General features: G+C 41.0%; 1 protein-coding gene across 2 annotated transcripts in view; it reads right to left on the bottom strand.

The window, feature by feature from the left end:
• The window catches only part of MBP (myelin basic protein), a 139550-nt gene extending 121242 nt beyond the window's left edge, over positions 1–18308 (bottom strand). The window contains exon 1 of one of the 2 annotated variants that reach the window (XM_081325257.1): positions 17809–18308. The gene's annotated coding sequence lies outside the window, so the exon portion shown is untranslated. Of the gene's footprint in view, positions 1–17403; positions 17582–17808 lie in introns of those variants that run through there. The other variant, XM_081325258.1, reaches the window with a different exon arrangement.
• Positions 18309–22022: the final 3714 nt, after the last annotated feature.

The raw sequence follows: 22022 nt of genomic DNA, 5'->3' as shown, positions 1-22022 counted from the left end.
TCTCTAACTAGAATGCCCATTGAAAGGTGTAGGTCTGATCTGAAAGGTTTTCTCCAGGGCAGAATATATTTTAATTTCACCAATTTGAATATATCTTTTAAAAAATATGATTAGTTTTGCTATCGTTTAAAGCTAATGGCCAGTTTATTATGTAAACTTGTGAAGAAATATTTGTTAGCAATTGAGTTATTCAACCACATATATAGTATGCTAAATAACTTTTCAATTGGACATTTTAGAAGCTGGAGATATTTTTTCTTTTTGGAATTAATTATGGTCTCCTCGAGAGAATCGTCACACAGGGAAAAACATCAATGACATATTACTTTACTTCTGCTAAAATGAGTGACATTTTCATTTTCTCTTCAGCAAAATTTTCCAGATACAGAACCATTGCAAATTCCTTGTGAATTTCAAGATTAAATTAACCTTTACACAAGGTCTTTTCTTTTCATAGCTACTCAAAGTTTTAAGTAGTTATTTATTTTAATAAAGTACATTGCTAAAATTCTAATTAAACAGATAGATATTGATCTTAAATCAGCCTAAACCATCATTCAATTGCTCAGTTCTGGCATTTTCCCATTGTTTCCTGATGGTTCAAGAAGAAACACACAACAACATTCTTGAAATCTAGATTTAGCCCTGAATAAACAGAACAATCAAAATCAATTGCAGTTAAGGACAATTATATATACCTTAAGTTCCATTTCAACTTAAAGTAGCATTAAGTCTGAACTTTATATATGCATGCAATCACTTTTAAGAAGGATTAAATAAATAATTCATTTCTGAGCAGATCAGCAATATATTAATATTGAAATTTTACTTCTGTAGTCACTATTTTGACCGGGTGTATTTTTAGATTTTTTAAAATCCTGCCTGTATTATTTTTATAAGTAATTCAAAGGGGCAAACTTACCTGATACTCCTTCCTCCTCCTTTTTCCCCACAACAATCCTGAGAATTAAGTTGGGCTGAAGAGAGTTGACTGGCTCAAAGTCACCCAGCTGGTACTCATGACTAAGGTAGGACTAGAACTCATAGTCTCCTGATTTCTAGCCTGGTGCCTTAATCACTAGACCAAACAGCATGACTCAATGCAATCATGCTTGCAGCATTATACTTTTTTTTGGGTCAGGTTTGTGGCAGTGGTGACCTTACCTTCTTTAAATCAGCACAGGATAAACCGTGCCATGATTAACATTTCCTTAACCAAGACTCCTGAAACTAGAATTATGGACTTCCGCTAGCAAACACTCTATGTGGGCTGGGCAGGGGAGGAGAATGGCTGAGAATAAAAACATCAAGATAAGAGAGCTAAAATTTTAACAACAACAACAACAATAAAGTTGGAAGGGATCTTGGAGGTCATCTAGTCCAACCCCCTGCTCAGGCAGGAAACCCTATACCATTTCAGACAAATGTTTGTCCAGTCTCTTCTTAAAAACTTCCAGTGTTGGAGCATTCACAGCTTCTGGAGGCAGGTTGTTCCACTGGTTAATTGTTCTAACTGTCAGGAAGTTTCTCCTTAGTTCTAGGTTGCTTCTCTCCTTGATTAGTTTCCCTCAGTTGCTTCTTGTCCTTCCTTCAGGTGCATTGGAGAACAGCTTGACTCCCTCTTTTTTGTGGCAGCCCCTGAGATACTGGAATACTGCTGTCATGTCCCCCCTCGTCCTTCTCTTCATTAAACTAGACATACCCAATTCTAGCAACCGTTCCTTATATGTTTTAGCTTCCAGTCCCCTAATCATCTTTGTTGCTCTTCTCTGTACTCTTTCTAGAGTCTCAACATCTTTTTTACATTGTGGTGACCAAAAATGGATGCAGTATTCCAAGTGTGGCCTCACCAAGGCATTATAAAGTGATATTAATACTTCATGTGATCTTGATTCTATCCCTCTATTAATGCAAACTGTGCTGGCTTTTTTGGCAGCTGCAGCACACTGCTGGCTCATATTTAACTGATTGTCCACTAGGACTCCAAGATCCCTTTCACAGTTACTGTTATTGAGCAAGGTACCACCTATACTGTACCTGTACATTTGGTTTTTCTTGCCTAAATGTAGAACCTTACTATTCTCACCATTGAATTTCATTTTGTTAGATAGCATCCAGTTTTCAAGTCTGTCCAGATCCTCCAGTATCTTAAGCCTATCTTGTGGAGTTTTGGCTATTCCTCCCAGCTTGGTTTTGTCTGCAAATTTGATGAGTTCCCCATCTGTCCCCTCGTCCAAATTGCTAATGAAGATGTTGAAGAGCACAGGGCCCAGAACAGAGCTCTGGGGCACCCCACTACACGTTACCCTCCATGTAGATGCAGGTCCATTGAGGACCACATGCTGAGCACGGCCGGTCAGCCAGCTATGAATCCACCTGGTGGTGATGCTGTCTAACCCGCATTTTTCTATCTTATCAAGTAGTAGGTTGTGATCTACTTTATCAAATGCCTTACTGAAGTTCAAGTAAATTATATCCACAGCATTCCTCTGGTCCACTAATTTTGTCATTTGGTCAAAGAATCCAAATAAGATTTATCTGGCATGATCTGTTTTTGACAAACCCATGTTGACTTTTAGTAATGACTTTGATTAACATTGTTTGCCTCTAGGTGTTCGCTGATTCATTGTTTGATTGTCTTTTCCAGAATCTTCCCAGGTATTGAGATCAGGCTGATAGGTCTGTAGTTTCTTGGATCTATTTTTCCCCTTTTTTGAAGATGGGAACTACATCAGCTCTTTTCCAGTCCTCTGGTAGTTCCCCAGTGCTCCAGGATCTTAGAAAAATATAGTTCAGTGGTTATAAGATCACATCTGCCAGTTCCTTGAGACCCTTGGGGTGTAATCCATCTGGTCCTGGTGATTTGAACTCATCTAGGCTGGAGAGGTGCTCACTTACCATTTTCTTGCCTATCTTAACTTGTGTTTCTAATCTATTTTTATGGTACTCTTTTTGATAGGTTGGACTGTTTTTTTCCTTTTGTGTAAAGACAGATACAAAAAAAGAGTTAAATAGTTCTGCTTTCTCCCTGTTGCTTGTCACCTTCTTTCCACTTTCCCCCACTAATGGACCAATCATTTCCTTAACTTTTTTCTTGTTTTTTACATGTTGAAAGAAGCTTTTGTTGTTGTTGTTATTTTTCACTTTGTTCGCAAGCCTTATTTCATTCTGAGCCTTAGCTTTCCTCACTTCATCTTTGCAGGCACGGGCTATTTGCTAATAATCTGTTTTAGTTATGTGCCCATCTTTTCACCTTTTATACTTGTCCTTTTTATCTTTCAATTTATCAGAGAGTTCTTTATGCAGCCATGCTGGTTTCTTTTGAGAGTTGTTATTTTTCTTCTTTGTTGGTAATGTGCTAGACAGGGCTTTTATTATCTCACTTTTCAAAATTTTCCATGCTTCTTGAGTTGTTTTCCCCTTTAGGATTCTCATGCATGGAATCCTTCCCAAGGTCTAAGCTTATTGAAATTAGCTCTTTTAAAGTCCAAGACTCTAGTTTGACTGTGTTCTATTGCTTGTGCTTCCAGAATGTTGAATTCCAATATTGCATGATCACTTTCCCCCAAGGATCCTGTGGCTTCAATACCTTCTATCATTTCATCTCTGTTAGTGAAGATTAGATCCAAAATGGCTAATCCCCTAGTTCCCTTCTCTACATTTTGGCAAAGTTGCCTGCTAGGTTTGTCAGGAATCTGTTTGATCTTCCACTTGGTGCAGAGTTTCTCTCCCAGTTGATGTCAGGGTAGTTAAAGTCCCCCATTACTATCGTGATGTGCTTCCTATGTACCTTAGTTATCTGACTATCAAAAAGTTCATCTATTTCCTCTGTTTGGTTGGGTGGCCTATAATATACACCTATGGCAATGTCATTTTCCCACCCCCTTTTATATTGACCCAAATGCATTCAAGACAGTTTTCATCATTGTTGTGCTCTATTTCTGTAGAGATGTAGTTATTTCTTATATAGAGAGCAACTTCACCTCCTCTTTAATTTGGTCTGTTTCTTTTAAATAATTTAAATCCCTCTAGTTGTGTGTTCCATTTGTGGGTTTCATCCCACGTTTCTGTAATTGCAACAATATCATATCTGCCCTCATTTACCTGAATTTCTAGTTCACCTTGTTTACTGTTCATACTCTGTGCATTGGTGTATAGACATTTGATTCCTTTATGACTGACCCTGTGTTTACTTTCTACATAACTTGTGTGGTGCCTGAGTTTCCTTATTTTCTTACCACCTGTTTGGTTAGTGCACTTCATGTGGAACTCACTATTAAGTTTGATTTTGCTTGACAGCAAGGTTGATATTCTTGTCCACAGACATATCTATGTTACATGCACTGATAACCCTATAATTTTTAGATTGTTGGAGACAGGGATATTCTGTATAAATTAACTCACTGTCCCTGTTTAGTTTAAATATTCCTCCAGAAAATCTGTGAATATATTGCCAAGTAACTCAGTCCTTTCTTGGATGGATGCAAACCATCTCTTTTCTACATTTTTTCATTGGACCAGCGACAGACATAATAAACCTTTCAGACTTTAATTTCACTGGGAGGCATTGTTTTCCTCTGAAATACTATGTCCTGGAGCATCATCCGATAATGTTATTCAAATAAAGATGGTTGTGAAGAAACACTCAAAGATTAATAGCTAAAGAGATAACTATAGAGATCCAAGTCCAACTGATCAGTTTCATGTAGAATTACAAACTATAACCTATTAATACTTATAATTTATAGATCATCACACATATAGCTCTGCATAAAACAAAGATACAAAAAAGAAATCAGTGCTAAAGTAGATGTCCTCTAAAAGCTAGAGTTCTCCAGAGGGGAAATGAAGACTTTACTTTCTGTGCTATTTATATTCTTATGGTTTTGGAACATCTGCTTTCATTACTAGCTAGTTAACATTTTATAATTCTGTAGCACTTGCCATCATGTGCATTTTTATAGATGCATTGGTTCTAATCAAATCACAAAATAAATCACAACATAATATTCTTTGGGTAACTGAAGGACAAACATTTGACTTTGGAAAGACTTACAATTTTTCAAACTCCGTAAGGCAATTTCTCTACCTATTTCATAAAAAAACCTAGAGAAAAAATTGGCTGAATAATCACATTTCTTCATAAGAGAAGTGGGGAAATATGCAACCTTCAGATGACACTGACTAGGAATGAAGGATAATAGAACTAAAAAGTCAGCATTTAGAAAACCAAATGCTTAGATCTGGCTGAGTGGTATCTTTCATATATGTCAATGTTAGTTTTTTCTTTCCAACTATTTCCAACTCCATATCGAATAAGATTTGATGAGATGGACAAGGATCCTCTTATAATATCAACCATATCCAGCATGATAATTTATGGATTATGATATGAATATCTTCAAAATGTATATTCAGGACCACTAATTCCTTTCCATAGAGCCAACCAATTTTTTTTAATTGATTGATTTCCTGGCTATGCAGCAACCAGCAGTTCTTTTGATACTTTTGAGGCTTGCAAATTTCTTTCTCCAATACTCAGGATGAGGAAAAGAAAGAATATTGAGACAGCCATTAGATCACTTGTATTATCCAAACAATTCAATTCTGATTGTCAGCTTCTGAAAATAATTGGGTATCAGTTGTTCTTGTGTTTGATTTTGATAATTTCAGGAATCCAGAAAAGCTTTTTATTTCATCCATATTACATAAATAGATTCAACATTCCTGCTGAGATAATTTTGCTCTTTTGTATGACCTGAGATGCTTACCATATACAATAAACATGACCTGGATTAGAAGATGAAACAAATGACTTCCTAATTCTGTTTTCCTCCAAATAGCTTCTGGACCATGTGTTCCTTAGTTCTTGTTCAACCTTCTATCCAGTCAAGTCTTAACTGTCAATCAGAGTTATATTACTTTTTGAAATTTAAAATTACCAGTAGAATAATGCTCAGCACACATCTATTTAAGAAATAAGCCTTAGAAGTCAGGTCAGAAACCAACTCAAATCTTTCTGTCTCTTTTTCTAGAATTCACCAAACCATACCTTCCATTTATCTGGCATGAACACATAAATGAAAAGATGTGCCTTATCTTTTTTAACAAGTACTTTATATAGTTTAGACACAATGTCCACAACTTAAAGTTTTCCATAGAAAAAGAGTTATTACCCTAATCTGAACCATATGGCTCTTCCCTAATCACTTGTATATAAAGGTAGTCCTTGACCTACAACCATTTGCTTAGTGACCATCACAGCACTGAAAAAAGTGTCTTACATGTGGTCTTCACACTTAATAATAGTTGCAGAATCCCCATGGTCATGAGAACAAAATTGGGGGGCCAGCATATATTTGCAATGGTTGCAATGTCCTGGGGTCATTTTCCCGCCAGTTTCTGGCAATCAAAATCAAGAGAAGTCAAACTTCCTTAACAACTGCATGATTTACTTAACAGCTCAGTGTGTCAAAGCAAGAACATCCGCTGATCAGAAACAAGTCATTTAACAATAGCCTTGCCGAGCACTTGTGGTTGTAAGTTGAGGACTGTATGTTCTACTACAGTTGCTCCCTCCCTATGTTTGGTTCTTTCTCTGATCAGCCCTTCTAGTCCTGAAACCCTATTCTGCTAGTTTGGTGTTGAAAAATGCATTTTCTGCATACAACATTAGGTTGTAGCAGGCGGGCTGTATCAGAATCTTTCTCAAACATTGACAACTGCCGTGACCTTTTTCCTCTCATATCCCAAACAAGACCACACCCAATGCAAGTCAAGTAGTGATCACATTAATGAAACTTGCTAAAACATTCCTTTAAGCAATTCTGCTGCAAGCTGCTACACATGCTCTTCAAACATTCTGTTCACATGAATAATTAAGTGATCCCATTTTGGAGAACAGACAGGTACATCTTACATCTTTGCATGAAAAGTTTTATTTTGGCATACTACAGTATTTACTACAAATGGAATGAACAGTCCTGATGTTGTTTTTCAAAGGCACAGTATCTCAGTGCTGCTCCATTTTTGCAATACAATTCATTCCCAATTCTAGCTGAGAGTTCCATATGCAGTGTATGAAGTTTTAGAGTCTATATTGAATGTGAATCTGAGTTTTACAGATTTGGAAGGGATCTTGGAGGTCTTCTAGTCCAGCCTCTTGCCCAAGCAGGAAACCCTATTCCATTTCATATAAATGGCTGTCCAATCTTTTCTTAAAAGTCTCCACTGTTGGATCACCTACAACTTCTGGAAGAAACTCCTTCCACTGATTAATTGCTCTAACTGTCAGGAAATTTCTCCTTGGTTCTAGGTTGCTTCTCTCCTTGATTCCATCCATTGTTTCTTGTCCTGCCTTCAGATGCTTTGGAAAATAGATTGAGCCCCCCCCTCTTCCTTGTGGGAGCCCCTCAAATATTGAAACACTACTTATCATGTCACCCATCGTCCTTCTCTTCATTAAACTAGACATACCCAATTCCTACAACTGTTCTTCATATGTTTTAGCCTCTGGTCCCCTAATCATCTTTGTTGCTCTTCTCTGCACTCTTTCAAGATTATGGAATGTTTTTTGGAAGTAATTGGAAGGCTTCTGGATACAAAGGAATATATTTTGTACCTAAATTCAAAGGTGAATATTATTCCAAAAGCCCAACATGGTCAAAGAGAAAGGCAAATCATGTTTATGAACTGGGTATCATGAAAAATGGGCAAAATTAGCCTGCCTGAGTCCCTAAAGGCTCTCTGTATAGGCTACCAACTAATGTCTGATTATTTGAGAAAGCAATTCTCACAATCCCTAGCCACTGCTTTCTGGAAGTTATAGAGTTATACTGTAATCCCAAAATTTGGCAGGTCTTAGTTTGCACATACCATACTTGATTACACCTGCTGCCGGCATCAATTTCCCTCCGCCCTGTGCGTTCCCACAGAGAGGGCCTCCTCAGGGTGCCACCGATCAGAGAATGTCGATTGGTGGCCCCCAGGGGGAGGTCCTTCTCTGTGGGTGCCCCGGAGCTATGGAATCGGTTACCGGTTGAGCTCCGGATGGCGCCCGACCTTCGCTCCTTCTGTCGCGATCTAAAGACATTCTTATTTGAACAAGCCGGCCTGGCCTGATGGGGGATTGGTGGGGTTTTTTTATTGGTATTTTAATATTTGTATTTACTGTTTTTAGTTGGGCATATATTTAATCCCTTTTAACTTTTGTATCTCTGTATTTTTTATGCTTGCCCTGTTCACCGCCCTGAGTCCTCCGGGAGAAGGGCGGTATATAAATATTATTATTATTATTATTATTATTATTATTATTGATTAAGAAATGTGACAAAAATAATACAGGACATTTATCTCTTTTACGTTAAAGTAATGAAGGGCAACTAATACTATGCTCTGCTCTTCCAATTGCAATTAAATGATGCAATTACAGGATTTTAGGATTGAGGAAGAAAAGCTTGCCCTTTATGCTTTGACTCTTGCAGAAACCTTCACACCTACTAAAAAATACGAAAAATATCAGATGAAGGAAGAGATGTTGGCGAAATAGAGCCAGATGGAGATTTATTAGCATACTTGCTTGGTATTCCAAAAGAGCCCTGAAACTGAAACTGAACCAAACAAGAAGCCAACACAATAATGAACAGAGTATTTGTGACTGTTGGTTAATTTATATGCAACTGTTTGGTTGGCTAGTTTCATAATATTTCATACAGCACTGCTGCAGATCACATTGGAAAACACAAAAATCCTAACTTTTGAAGCCATAAATACAAAAGGAAGCAGCAAATGAAATGGAAATAATTGGCCCAATTTTTTTTTGGAGAAAACAGCATTAAACTTAAAAGCACACAGAATCTGGACTTCAATGATAATTTAAAAATAAAGCAACCATATGAACCTCACTGAAGGATTAATCACTTGATTTGTCTAGTAGGCGACGGTTTCTGCTTGCTTGATGACAACAATAATTGATTGTTGCCACATTGTAATTTTTGTACATTATTTACAATGAGTTGTATATTAAAAAAAATGTGTGATTGAAAATGGCCAACAAAGCAATTTTAAATAAGTCAACATGTTTTCAATCTAGTGCTTTAGCTGTCCAAACCATTGTTTGAAAGATAGCCCATTCCAGATAGCAAACATATTTCAAGTATGGATAGGGCTACATACACACTAGTGCAGGTATCAGGCAAAGAAAGAAAGTGTAAAATAGAACTTTTTTTCTGTTTACAGAGTAGATTTGTTATATTCAGCACATGTAGACCTACAATCATTTATTAGGGATAGGTCCACTGTACTGAGTAGTCCTCATTTTAGTAAATAGACTTTTGAATACAACCTTGTCTAGAGGGTGTCCCTTTGATACAATTATGTTTATTGTTCTTGATTGATAAGTCTGGTACAGTATCTCTGTAGAACATGGATTTAATAATTAAATTCAAATAATACATAAAACCAATAAAATCTTCACAAACTTATCTAATTCATGAATGAATTTTAGAAACAATAACTGTCACAAATCACCACTGGTCCACATTTTTACTTGCAAGGTAATTAAAAAGTATATTCTGTAAAACTCCTAAGTGAAAGTGAGCAGTTAAAATCTAGTCTGCCCATTTATGAATTATGTTACATTAGACAAGTATTTCTATTCACTGAAATCTATCTGTGTCTCACTAGTAAACATGGAGACTGAAATATCACTTATTAGAAATAATAACTAAGCAAGAGAAATACCATGATTGACAGCTTAAGAAAAAAAAATATTCAATTAGTTGGAGGCAACTGCAATAAAACCAGCTGAGGGAAGAATAAACAACTTGCAATGAACATGCTGGTTTTTCAACTTACTCAAAGGTAAATATCAGCCTTAAAACCACTAAGGTTATTATCTGACATCGTAAAGTCAGATTTCCACTTGCCAGCTACTTAGCAAAGCAAAATATAAGGCAACAATAGAGGGACTGGAGTGTGTGGGTGTGTGAAACACCTCCAGATGGTGGCCCTGTGATAAAAGTCCTTAAAATTCATTGTGTGTGCAATGACTTTTCAAAAAAGATGGGTATCTTGTCCTTTTTCTGAACAACACCCCCCTCCCGCAGACACTCTTGTTGCTGCCTTCCATGCTGTTTTAACAAGTAGTTAGCACAGCAGGTATTTTTAGCTAAAAGACTGCAAAGAGACGAGCTCCCTGCATTCACTACTGACCTTGGGGCCAGAATGGTGGCCAAAGCCACAGCCATAACCTGATTCCCAATCCCCAGCTATTTGGAGCTATACAAAGCTGTATGCCACATGCAGCTTTACCTTGCAGGTATGTAAGCAGTGACATTAAGAGACCAACTGGCAAAGAGAATCAAACTTTTTACCATTATATCAGAGTGAACTTCAGCAGCTTTTTTTTTAACCCAATAATTGTTTTTAGTCCACCCTCTCAATCATGTAACTGTGGTTCTAGGGTGTTGTTCTCGTGCATTCCAAAAGATGTTGTGTCTACAGCTGATTGACAGCTGGATAATAGCTTAATATCACCTGTGCATCTGGGGCCTTCCAGTTATGCTGAATTGCAACTCCCAACATTTCCAGTCCACACTACCCATTGTAAATCTCAAATATGATGGGTTGGAAGGCTATATTACCCTGACAAACTACAATCACACTGACAGGCTCTCTTTTTCCTTCTGTCATTGTCTTCTATAATTCTTGCAAGTTGTTAACACAAGGCATAGCCTCACCATTTGTGCCTGCAGTTGCACAAGACATTTGATTATGTCTTAACATTCTTTAGAAAAATAAAGCAAACCTTGCAAAGAGTGTAGAAGTTTGGGAAGTACCGTAACTATAATGTGGAGCTCAGTAGATATCTGAGAAGAGATTGTACTCAGCACTGCTGATATAACATTTGTTCGTATAATCATGAATATATACAGTTCATAAGGAGAATAATATATATCTTTCATGTGCACAGAGCATCATGTTGTGATGTATGCTATTTGGTTTGTGCTCCTTACTTTGTCTTGTCAATGGGAACAGCTGGATAAATCATGAAAAAACATTATTTAGTTGATTAGTATAATATGCAGACTGGCATCTCTAGTTTATTCTCTCCTAAAGCAAGTTAAAAGTTGGAAAACAGTTGGAAGCCAAAAACAAACCATAACTCCCAACTCTAGCCACAATTCTTAATATGTTTATGTAGCCACTTCTACAGGATCAAGAAATCAAGCATCATTGATCAAGCTTAGCATGACATATCAATGTGACTAGTGGTTTAGTTTGAGTCTTGTAATGCCAAGAAATTTTTTTAGAGTGATATTCAGACATGATTAGAAGAAAATGTATTTAAATTGTTGTATTACTCAGGTAATAGATGAAGCAAGCTTCTGAAAGAACGCTCTGTGTTAAGGAATTATGGCCAGGAATAGGACTACAAGTCACTTTGTGTGCCAGATCTATAGTATTAATGCTCATTTTTTATTAATGATCTCATCCCCATTCTTCCAAATATTATTCAAATGCTTGTAATGATTGTTAAGTCAGCTCTTTGGAATGAAATAATGAGACCTCTGATAGACCATCATTTACCATTTTGAAGCCATTTTAAACAGCCATTTTGAAAGTTGAACAACAGAATTTATGGTCAAGAATAGCATGCTTTTATTAGCCCATTATTTTCAAAGAATCACAATATTTCTCCACAGCTATCTGCCAGATACTATTTAAGCCAATAATGCATATTTCTCCACCTCAAAAGTTGTGCAGAGAGTTTACAACACTCTTCTCGCTTATTTCAGATGACTACTTTAGGACACTTCTATCATTACTAGCTAGGTCTTATGGAATTTTAAAATGGGAAGCAATAAAGATAAGTCAGCTTTCAGGTATGCCAGCAATGTAATTAAATTAGAAGTCTTCAAAACTTTAGCTACTGTGCTTTTTTTTTTTTTGAGCAGAAAAAATGTAAATGGGCCATACAGACTTCAGTCAGAAGTGAGGCTGTGTATCTTTTGATTTCTCAATTAATTCCTTTTGAAAACTAGAGTTCAACAAGAGGACCTTGAATTGCTTCAATTAAAAAAAAAACATCCCGAAGGCAACATGATTCTTTCAGCTGAAGCAAAGAAGAAATGTAATTTGCTTTGAAGAAGGAATTCATGTTGCCTCAAAACATGAATCAGGTGTGTCATTTATCAAAGTTTGAAGAGAATTCTGAATGGGTGTTGTGCTTCAGTGCAAACTGCTTTGGGCTCTGATATGGGCCATGCTGGAGATGGCAGAAGGATGTGCTCTCCAAAATGGCTCATCAACAGTTGAAGTGATCCATACCATAGGACAGGGGTCTCTAAACTTGGCAACTTTAAGACTTCTCAACTTCAAACTCCCCAAATTCCCCAGCCAATCTTTAAGTTGCCAAGTTTGGTGACCCCTGAGCAGGCAATAAGCAGCACATCTCCGTTGCACCTCTCAAACGAGGAGGGGAATGACACACCATGTTTCCCCAAAAATAAGACCTGTTCTTACATTATTTTTGGAAACAAAAATGCATTAGGGCTTATTTTCAGGGAATATTGTATTTTTTGGGGGGTGGAGCTGCCCCAAGCACCCCACAACCGCTTACCTCAGGGCCCCCCACATCCAGGCCACTCTCTGCTCGGTGACCTCCCTCAGCCTCTTCCCTTTCACTTCCTCACAAGCCAGACTGCCAGGCTATGGAGGATGGGTCTTACCCGGTTCCCCCTCCACCGTTTCAGAACCGTGTCTGCTGCTGGAGGCACTTCCTTCCTTCCCTGCCACTCTTGCTTCACTCTGCAGATCACCTGCCCAGCGGCAGTTGCCTTCTCCTTCTCTGCCAACTCTCCCATGGCTTGCACCATGACCGGGGGTGCAAGCCTCCCTTGCCACCTCCCTCCAGCAGCCCTGGTATCCCTCCACCAGCCCTCTGTTGCTGCCACCACACCTTATTGCCACACTTTCTTGCCCTCTGCATTGGCCTGCGTCTCCCGTCTCTGTTCTGGAAATGGTAGCCCTGTTTTCTGCCGCTTTCTTCCCAGCAGAAGGGAGACGTTGCTTGTGGAAGGCCGCTATGGTAAGCTCTGGGAAAACTACGCCAGCTGGAGCTGGTTAGGAAGGCCAGGCTCTCCTTCCCCAATGCAGAACTATCGGGGAAGGAGAGCCTGGCCTTCCTCGCCCAGCTCCAGCTGGCATAGTTTTCCTGGAGCTCAGCGTCCTTCCATACGAAGTGTCCTTCCTTTCTTCCCTTCTGCCAGGAGGAAAGTGGCAGAAAACAGGGCTGCCATTTCCAGAACGGAGAAGAGAGATGCAGGCCGATGCAGGGTAGCAAGAAAGTGCAGTCCAGCAATTGCCATGTGGAGGAAGGAAAAAAAGAAGGAAAGAAGACTTAAGGAAGTTACCATATGCCGCCTTTCTCCCTTTCCCAGCTTGGATGGAGGCAGCCCACATGGGCTGCTGCTTTGTGCAAGCAGGTGTGACCCTGGCAACTGAAGCTCCTCAGGGCTATTTGAGAAGTTTTGTTCCTGGGTGGTGCTGGTTGAAACCAACCACCCTGCAGCAGTTTTCCACCTCTTCCTCAGGTGGCTTACTCTGCTCCCCCCCTTTTAGTGTTCAGGGAAGGCCGTGCCTTTACATGTCCATAAGACACTCTTCAGGCTCTATCCTAACCTCCGGAGACCGGTGTTTTTTGGCATAAAAACTTCAGTCAGCCCCGCAGTAAAAGTCGCCCCTCCCCTTTCTCCATGGTGGTGGCAATGGAGGGCTGGCAGAAGGATACCAGGGCTGGTGAAGGGAAGCAGCAGGGGAGGCTTGTGCCCTGTCATGGTGCAAGCTGTGAGAGAGTTGGCGGATGAGGAGGAGGAAGCAGGAAATCTGCAGGGTGAAGTGGGGGTGGCGGGGACCAAAGAAAGCCCCTCCAGTGGCAGACAAGGATAAGGCCCATCCTAAGAAGCATGGCAGTTCAGCTCGGGAGGTACGTAGGTGCAGGGTGTGTGGGGCAGCTCCACCCCTTTTTCTGGGGGGGAAAAGAGTTTAAACAATTAAATCACTAAACAACAGAAATTATTTTCAACTGTGGTATAAATTGGATTCTTTTGTTCTCCCTCTTATTGTTAATGTTTAATTGTTAATAATTAAAATTTATAGGGAGGACATCAAAGTGATAGTTTATGCATTTTGGAATCATCCAAAATAGTAAAGGAACAATCAGAGAAGAAATATTCCACAGACTAATACTTGTTAGAGCAGCTATGAAGATCTTGTGTCTATTCCTACAAAGATGTATATAGTGCAAGCAAATAGTATTTCCCCATGACAGTATAGAATTGAAAAATGGACTTTGAGGAAATAAGATAGGAAAAATACTGATACTTTTTTTGAACTTTTGTATTATAGAACACCACTGAATAGTGTTATAAAAACACTGCTGAACAAATCAACCCGGAGTTTGGTGAAATGACCAGGCTCAAATTATTCTACTTTGGACATATTATGTGAAGACATAACTTTTTAGAGAAATTCTGATACTGGGGAAAGTTCCTTTCCTTTAAAGGAAAGAGAAGAGGACAACCAGCACCAACGTGAATGGCCTCAGTTACACTGGTGATTGGTGCACTGTTGGAAGGCTTGAAGGATGAGATTAGAGATAGATCATAATGGAGAAATTCTATCTATGTAGTTACTAAGAGTTGACACCAACTTGACTGTATGTAATGAATGAATGAATGATTAATGTTATGTACTGGGCTCTTGTGTAACACCACGTGGGTTGCTGGAGCAGCTCTCCAGCAACCCAGACTTTTAGTCTCCTGTGCTGCAATTGGCTATCTCCAGGCAGCAATGGTTGTTTCAAACCTATTGGCTGCCGCCTAGGGACTAGACTATATATTGCAGCTAGTTGCAGACAATTCCCCTAGGCACGACTTTTAAAAATCAACCAGAGACCGGCCTTTTCCAACAAAGCCGGAACCACTGTGATTATACACAAGCGAGCTTGTCATGAATAGGCCACACCCACATTCCACAATTTGACCGTTATAACTACCATATAAGTGTATGTACTGACTCCCTTATCATTCAGCCCTTGCTCTGATGATGTCAACAGCTTATTGACAAAAGCTCAGCAATGAAGAAGAATTTTTTCTTATATCCCGGAGTTCATCCTTTTTATTTTTACTGATTTCAAATACATACATACATACATACATACATACATACATACATGCTAAAGTGGATATTAGTTCATTAAAAGTTTATGAAGTAATACAGTGAATAAATAAAGGGATGAAATTGGAAAATTTAATCCAAAAGGTTAAACAGAATCAAAGCTAGTTAGTATATGAATAGTATGTGAATAGAACTTCCAAGGCTATAGGTGACATTGTGACAGGAGACAACAGAAGAAGTCACAAGTCATTTCCATTTATTGTCAAGAAAACCAACTGTCCAGGAATTCAACTGAAGATATTTTAGGCCACTAACTACTGTAATGTCTTAGTGATTCACAATAATACAACTGAACTTCAAACCAAAGAATACTACATTCAAGTTTGTTTAAAAAAAACATTACCCAACTAAGAGCCTGTTTAAAAAATGTGGTTTGCGTCTTTTAAAAATCCAACACAATGGTGAATCCCTTCAAGGGAAAGCTTTCCAGAGACCTCTGGCAGTGACAGAAATGGCCTGACCCCAAACTCTGGAAAGACAAATAAGTAGCAACTGTATGCAAGCTTACTTTAAAAACCCCAAACCAGCACTTTGTAATTTGCCAGTAAGCAGATTGGTACCTGCAACACAGGTGTGTTTTGGAAAAACCAACTTACTGCTAAGTTTGTACCAGCAGAAATTTGCAAACTAGTCATAAAGGTCAGTCAGTGCACTGAAGGGCCTGCAAGTTAATGCACTACAGGTTTAAGATTCTTTGCTTCCAGGAAGAGGCATCACTGCCACATTGGCTAAAGATGATAGCAGGAACTCCTAGAGAAAGTTACTGAGATAGAAGTATTACCAAGTTGTTTTCTTTTGAGAACAGGAAGAAGTAACTCCAAAGCAAAGCAAAAAAGATCTTGTAGCAATGGTGGCGGAGACAGGAACAGAAATGAATTAATTCCTCTTTTCTAGTTTAATCACATGGCACCTGTCAAAACATTTTTTTTTCTGTTTGATGAAATTTGGCTGAAGATTATTTCCAGCTTTTTTCACAAAATCATGAAATGCCAACTTTGCAAGCAAACACACATTCTTCTAATGATGCCATTTGAATAAGAAGAAATCTCAACAGGCTGGCACAAAGTTTATATTCATTCATTCATTCATTCATTCATTCATTCATTCATTCATTCAACCAACTGAGTTAAAAGACTTTCCATTAATTAACCACAATCAGCAGCCAAAAGGGATCAGGGCCACTTCCTCTCTGTCCAGCTTCTGAATTCTCATTTCTTCTTCAGGACAAAATTTTATTTACATTGTTATAGCCCCTTACTATTAGAGGAGAATGGGAGCTCTAATTCAACTTGGCCCATAGGAAAAGCCTTGCTCAGCTTCATCCACCATCTAGTGAACCTATCTGGAAGGTCTTTCCAGTTGAAGTTCTTTACTAACAATCTCAAGTGAGAGGTCATACTGCCAGCACGCACAAGATACCCTCAGGTTTAATGACCAACCCAAACATTGGTTCTTGAATTAATCCATTTTGGGGGGTCTGCACAATACACCGAGCCATAAGTTAATGCAAACAGCTGGATTTTCACAAAATGCTATCCCCCCCCATACACAAAATTTGATGACAGCACCAGTCAAGTTTAGTGTTATGTGAATGCAGCATTGAGCTATTCTCTGACCTGGTTTGGCGTTGCAAGTGAATGCAACCCTTGATGCTTCATATCACTGTACTCCAACCATGGCCAAGTTATCCGATAGTAGCTGTGGAGTGAGATGAGGAGGGAGGGGATGCCACAGTGCCATGCCCCAAAGTATACACAGAACAGCAAAGTGCCAACCTTTCTCGCACCTTTAGGCCTAGAGGTAAAGAGACAATAAACTTGCCTTCTCTGCCTATGACTGTTTCAGTAACGGACTACACAACGGGGAAGCCTTCCTCCCCCGTTTCAGCAAGCCAGATCACAATATTGAGATATACCATGTCATGCGTGGGAGATTAATCCGAGATTAATCCCAGTAATGCCAGCGCTGCAACCAGATGTTCAGCAGCCTGTCACAATCCACCTTCCTTCCTCCTCTCCACCCCCCACCCCCGTTTTTGTTGCCTCCTTCTTCTTTCCCTCCACCTCCACCTCCTCCCCTAAAGCCTCGGGCAATTCCCACCGAGGAGACAACAACCCTGGTACCAAAAAAAAAAAAAAATCGAGAAAGATTGTCAGAACGCACGCAAGATGTTCCCGCGTGCTGGCGGGCTTGGTTTTGGTCCCCCCCCCACTTCCCCCCCCCTTTCGGTTGGGCCTCCCTTGCTCCGGGGGATCTTCAGCATCCACCAGCCAAAGCAGAGAAGCAGGAGAGCGGGGGTGGAGACCCGAGGGGACTCCCCTCCACGCAGCTCAGTCATACAATGGAGGAAATCTCGAAGGAAGGAGGAAGAGAGAGAGAGGGAGGGAGGGAGGGAAGGAAGAGGGAGGGAGGGAGGGAGGGAGGGAGGGAAGGAAGGAAGGAAGGAAGGAAGGAAGGAAGGAAGGAAGGAAGGAAGGAAGGGGGAGAAAGAGAGAGAACGAGCGAGCAAAGGCGGCCTTTGGCAACTGGAAGGTCAGGGGAGCTTGGCGGGTCAGGTTTGGAGCCTACCGGAAGAAATGAGGCTGAGGGGCGATCTCCCGCCGATCGGCTCCCCGCAACTTGCCCGGCGTTGCCGATCAATAACGTAAATGTTGTCAGTCAGAGGAAGCCACTTCTTCCTTTTCCCCTCAACCCTCTCGAAGCGTGACCTGCCTCGCCTGGTTAGTCCAGAGAGAGAGAGAGAGAGAGATTTGTTCTCCCTGGCCGTGCAGGTGAGAGCAGCTTTGTGATCTGAAAGGTCCCCGCGGCAGCGCCTGCTTGCAGCTGCTGGCCCGTCACAATGACAGATGTCCTCGCTTGCCGCCACTGGCCCGCGCTTTAGAGAGAGAGATGGGCTCGGGGGCTGCTCCTTCCAGAACCGGGGAGCTGCTCTCGGCCACGCTATTCGCGGCAGCGGTTTTTTTTTCTCCCCGCTCTTTCTCTCTCCCTCCCGAAGCACCTTCGCGCCGACCAGGGGTGCGCGGAGCTCTTGGAGCACCGAGGGGTGGGTGGGGCTCCTGCAGACGATTCCAGCGCAAACCAGGAAGAGCCGAGCGAAATACGCGAATATAAACACGGGGTGGGGAGAAAGGCCAGACTTTCTCTTTATGGGGTAGGGCAGCGTTTCCCAACCTTAGGAACTTGAAGATGCGTGGACTTCAACTCCCAGAATTCCCCAGCCAGCTATGCTGGCTGGGGAATTCTGGGAGTTGAAGTCCACGCATCTTCAAGTTCCTAAGGTTGGGAAACGCTGGGGTAGGGGATTAAAGGGGTCGGGAGAAATCCCAGCCCCGGGATGTGAAGTCGGCAGCTATCCTTAAAAAAAAAAGGAAGGAAGGGGGGCATTGTGCATGTTAAGACTTTGGGGCAAGTGTAGGGGCCCAGCCAGTCGCATGACGAGGGATCCTCGAGAGAGCGAGGCAGGCTTCCTTGGATTACCTCTTGTAAAGTACAGAGTTCAAGATTGCGTCACTGGCTCCTTGTAAAAGGCGGGGAGACCAGAAAGACCAAATATAGATTTCTTTTATACTAAAGTGCCAGTCCTGTGATGACTCCTCCAGTAAGCTCGGCACAGTTTGACATGAAGGGTTGGACCATCTGTGCCTCAGAAGGTGGTCGTTTTGACTATCTTGGCCAGTAAAAAATGTGTCTCAACTTTATGGGCTGTCATTCACCTGCTATGATAGTTACAGGAGATTGGAGCAGATACTATGCTTCTTGCTGATGCCTTATATGTAAGATGCAGTTTGATCCTTGAGACACTTCCACACATTTACCATCCCCAGTGCAAAGACACTCCTGCAACTGCTTGGAAATGACATGGCTGCATGTCCCCACCTGCACTCTGAAATCAATCCATGGCTAAGACACCCTGGCACTAATTCAATGATGAACTGTTTATCTTCACCCACAGCAAATTTCAATATGCAGTCATCATATGGTATGCTGATGTGCATTGAGCCATATCCAAGGATTACATAATCTACACAGCAATGCTGAGGACCACCAATTGGTTCTGAAGCTGAACTTCAGGACACATCCCTTTTCATGGCCACTGCCCAATCTCCTCATTTTGGAGTTGCCTGTGTCAGGATTGGATTGAGTAATCATTTTCTCAATACTTTATCCCTCTCCTCTCCTCTCCTCTCCTCTCCTCTCCTCTCCTCTCCTCTCCTCTCCTCTCCTCTCCTCTCCTCTCCTCTCCCCTTCCTTCCTTCCTTCCTTCCTTCCTTCCTTCCTTCCTTCCTTCCTTCCTTCCTTCCTTCCTTCCTTCCTTCCTTCCTTCCTTCCTCCCTGCCTCCCTGCCTCCCTGCCTCCCTGCCTCCCTCCCTTTTTATAGTTAACTGTAGTCACACCACAAAAACACATTTCTTCTTTATTTTATCACTACTGGCTACCTATATTGCACTGCTATTCTGTAATTTCCACATTCATTGTGTGCAAGTTACTTATGTCAATCTCCTGTTGTTCCATCAACTGGATGACTGCACAGTCCCAAGGCCTACTGCACCTGGCTGCTAGCTGACAAGCTGAGTGGCCAGAGGTAACTCTCTGGGAATATCTCTGCTGCTTATGCTTTGTTCCATCATTTTCATCTGCAGTCAGGCCACTATATGGGGCACCCTATATGGAGGAGGAATAGTTACGGAAATCTAATCATTCCTATGACTAATAAGAAGAGAATATGAAGTGAACTGAATTATGGAAATGTTACCAAACAGCCATTTCACTGAGAAATTTTCGAGAACAGGAACACTGCGGTCATTGTTTGCTTTCCTTGATATGCAGTTATCCCTTCAATTTCTTATGGCAGCAATTGAAAAAAATTTCTCTGCTGCCTCACCTTCCAATCCATTTGCCTGTTATTTGCCATTGCACTTCTGCTTTCTGTTACACTGTCTTCCTGTACTTGTTCCAGAATCAGACTTCATTATAAGAGCTGTGGTTCCATGGAACCACATAGAGCAGGGGTGTCAAACTCGCAATGTCACGTGACATGTTGCAACGTATCGTGACTTTTTTGCCATTGCTGGCAATGGGGTGGGCATGGTTTCGCTATGATGCATCCGGCCCGTGGGCCGGCACTTTGACACCCCTGACATAGAGGAAGGGAAAACCTTTACTCTTTCTGAACTCTGGGGCAAAGCCAAAGTTCAATAAGAACTCCAATTTAGATACCTCAGTCAATTTGTATACATAGTAGCAGAGCTACAAGCCAGGAGATCACCAAGCTTGGCAATGCAACAAAAATGAAGGCGCTGTAACTGGTGTACAAGAAAAGGGAGGGTCACAATGCAAGTTCCAGGCAAGATCATGCAAAATGCCTGTTTTATCACAAGCTCTATCACATCTGTCCTGGCAATGCTAACATGTCTCTAAAGGGGGTGGTTTGCAGCCTCCAACAGCTCCCAGTTTTCCACCACTCATTCTACCACTTAGTGCTGTACAAAGATTTGGAAACTATAATAATTGAAGACCTCCTCCTTGGGCCATTCAAAGGTGTTCAGCATTGATCAAGGTGGAGGTGTGGAAAAAAACCAAAAGGAAATTTGGATATATAACTTCAGTAGATGGCTCATCTAGAGATAAAACCTGCACGATCTGTTCTATTCCCCAGGCTCCAGCACCCATATCAGTGCTTCCAATGAAAGCAATATTTAGCTATTGATGGCCAGTTCAGAATATCTCCCACTGTCAGCCCCTCAAGATAGAACAGACTAAGTATTCAAGTCATGTACTGTAGGGCAATATAACTTTTATTGCAAAACTGTAGTACTATTATATGCAGCCCAGAGTCCCTTCTCATGAGATGGGTGGTTATATAATTTGGTAAATAAATAAATAGTAACAGAATCTTGCAAGTATCTTCCCTCTCTCTGTCCTGTTATCTTCACGAGAACCGGAGGTGGGGCAAAGACTGTTTCCAGCATATAGAGCCTGCGTCCTGAGCACACTCTTGTACTGCAGTGAGTCTTGGACCCTTTACGCACGGCAGGAAAGAAAGTTAAATACCTTTCATATGCGCTGTCTCTGACGTATTCTTGGCATCACCTGGCATGACAAAGTTCCAAGTAGCACAGTCCTGGAATGTGCTGGAATTTCTAGCATGTATACACTATTGAAACAGCGATGTCTACGCTGGCTTGGGCATGTCGTGAGAATGGCTGATGGTCGGATCCCAAAAGATCTCCTGTATGGAGAACTAGTGAAGGGAAAGAGCCCCAGAGGGAGACCAGAGTTGCGATATAAGGATATCTGCAAGAGGGATCTAAAGACCTTGGGAATGGACATTAACAGCTGGGAAACCTTGACCTCTGATAGCTCAGCTTGGAGGCTAAAGATGCAGCATGGCCTTCTCCAATTGGAAGAGAAACTTGTGCGGCAGGCTGAGGCAAAGAGGCAGTCCTGGAACCAGTGAAATCTGGGGGCTGGACAGGGGACAGACTGTATCTGCCCTCAGTGTGGAAGGGACTGCCACTCTCGAATTGGCCTTTTTAGTCACAGCAGATGCTGCTTTAGGATCTCTTTCCAGAGCACGATACCATAGTCTCTTGCGACTGAAAGATGCTAATGAATGAATAAGCCACTGAGCCACCACACCTCTTTGTAATGACCACTGAATGAACCATTACTTTGTTTGTTGTCCATCATTTTGTATGCCACTTCAGTCACAAAAGTAAATCTAGACAGCTGACACATTAGGATTGGCTTAGTTTTGTATTTATTGTGGTCTTTAACTAGTA

This window comes from Vipera berus (genome assembly GCF_964194415.1).
Source record: "Vipera berus genome assembly, chromosome: 3".
Lineage (NCBI taxonomy): Eukaryota > Metazoa > Chordata > Lepidosauria > Squamata > Viperidae > Vipera > Vipera berus.
The sequence above is the reverse complement of the archived record's forward strand: the minus strand, read 5'-3'. Positions and strand labels throughout refer to the sequence as shown.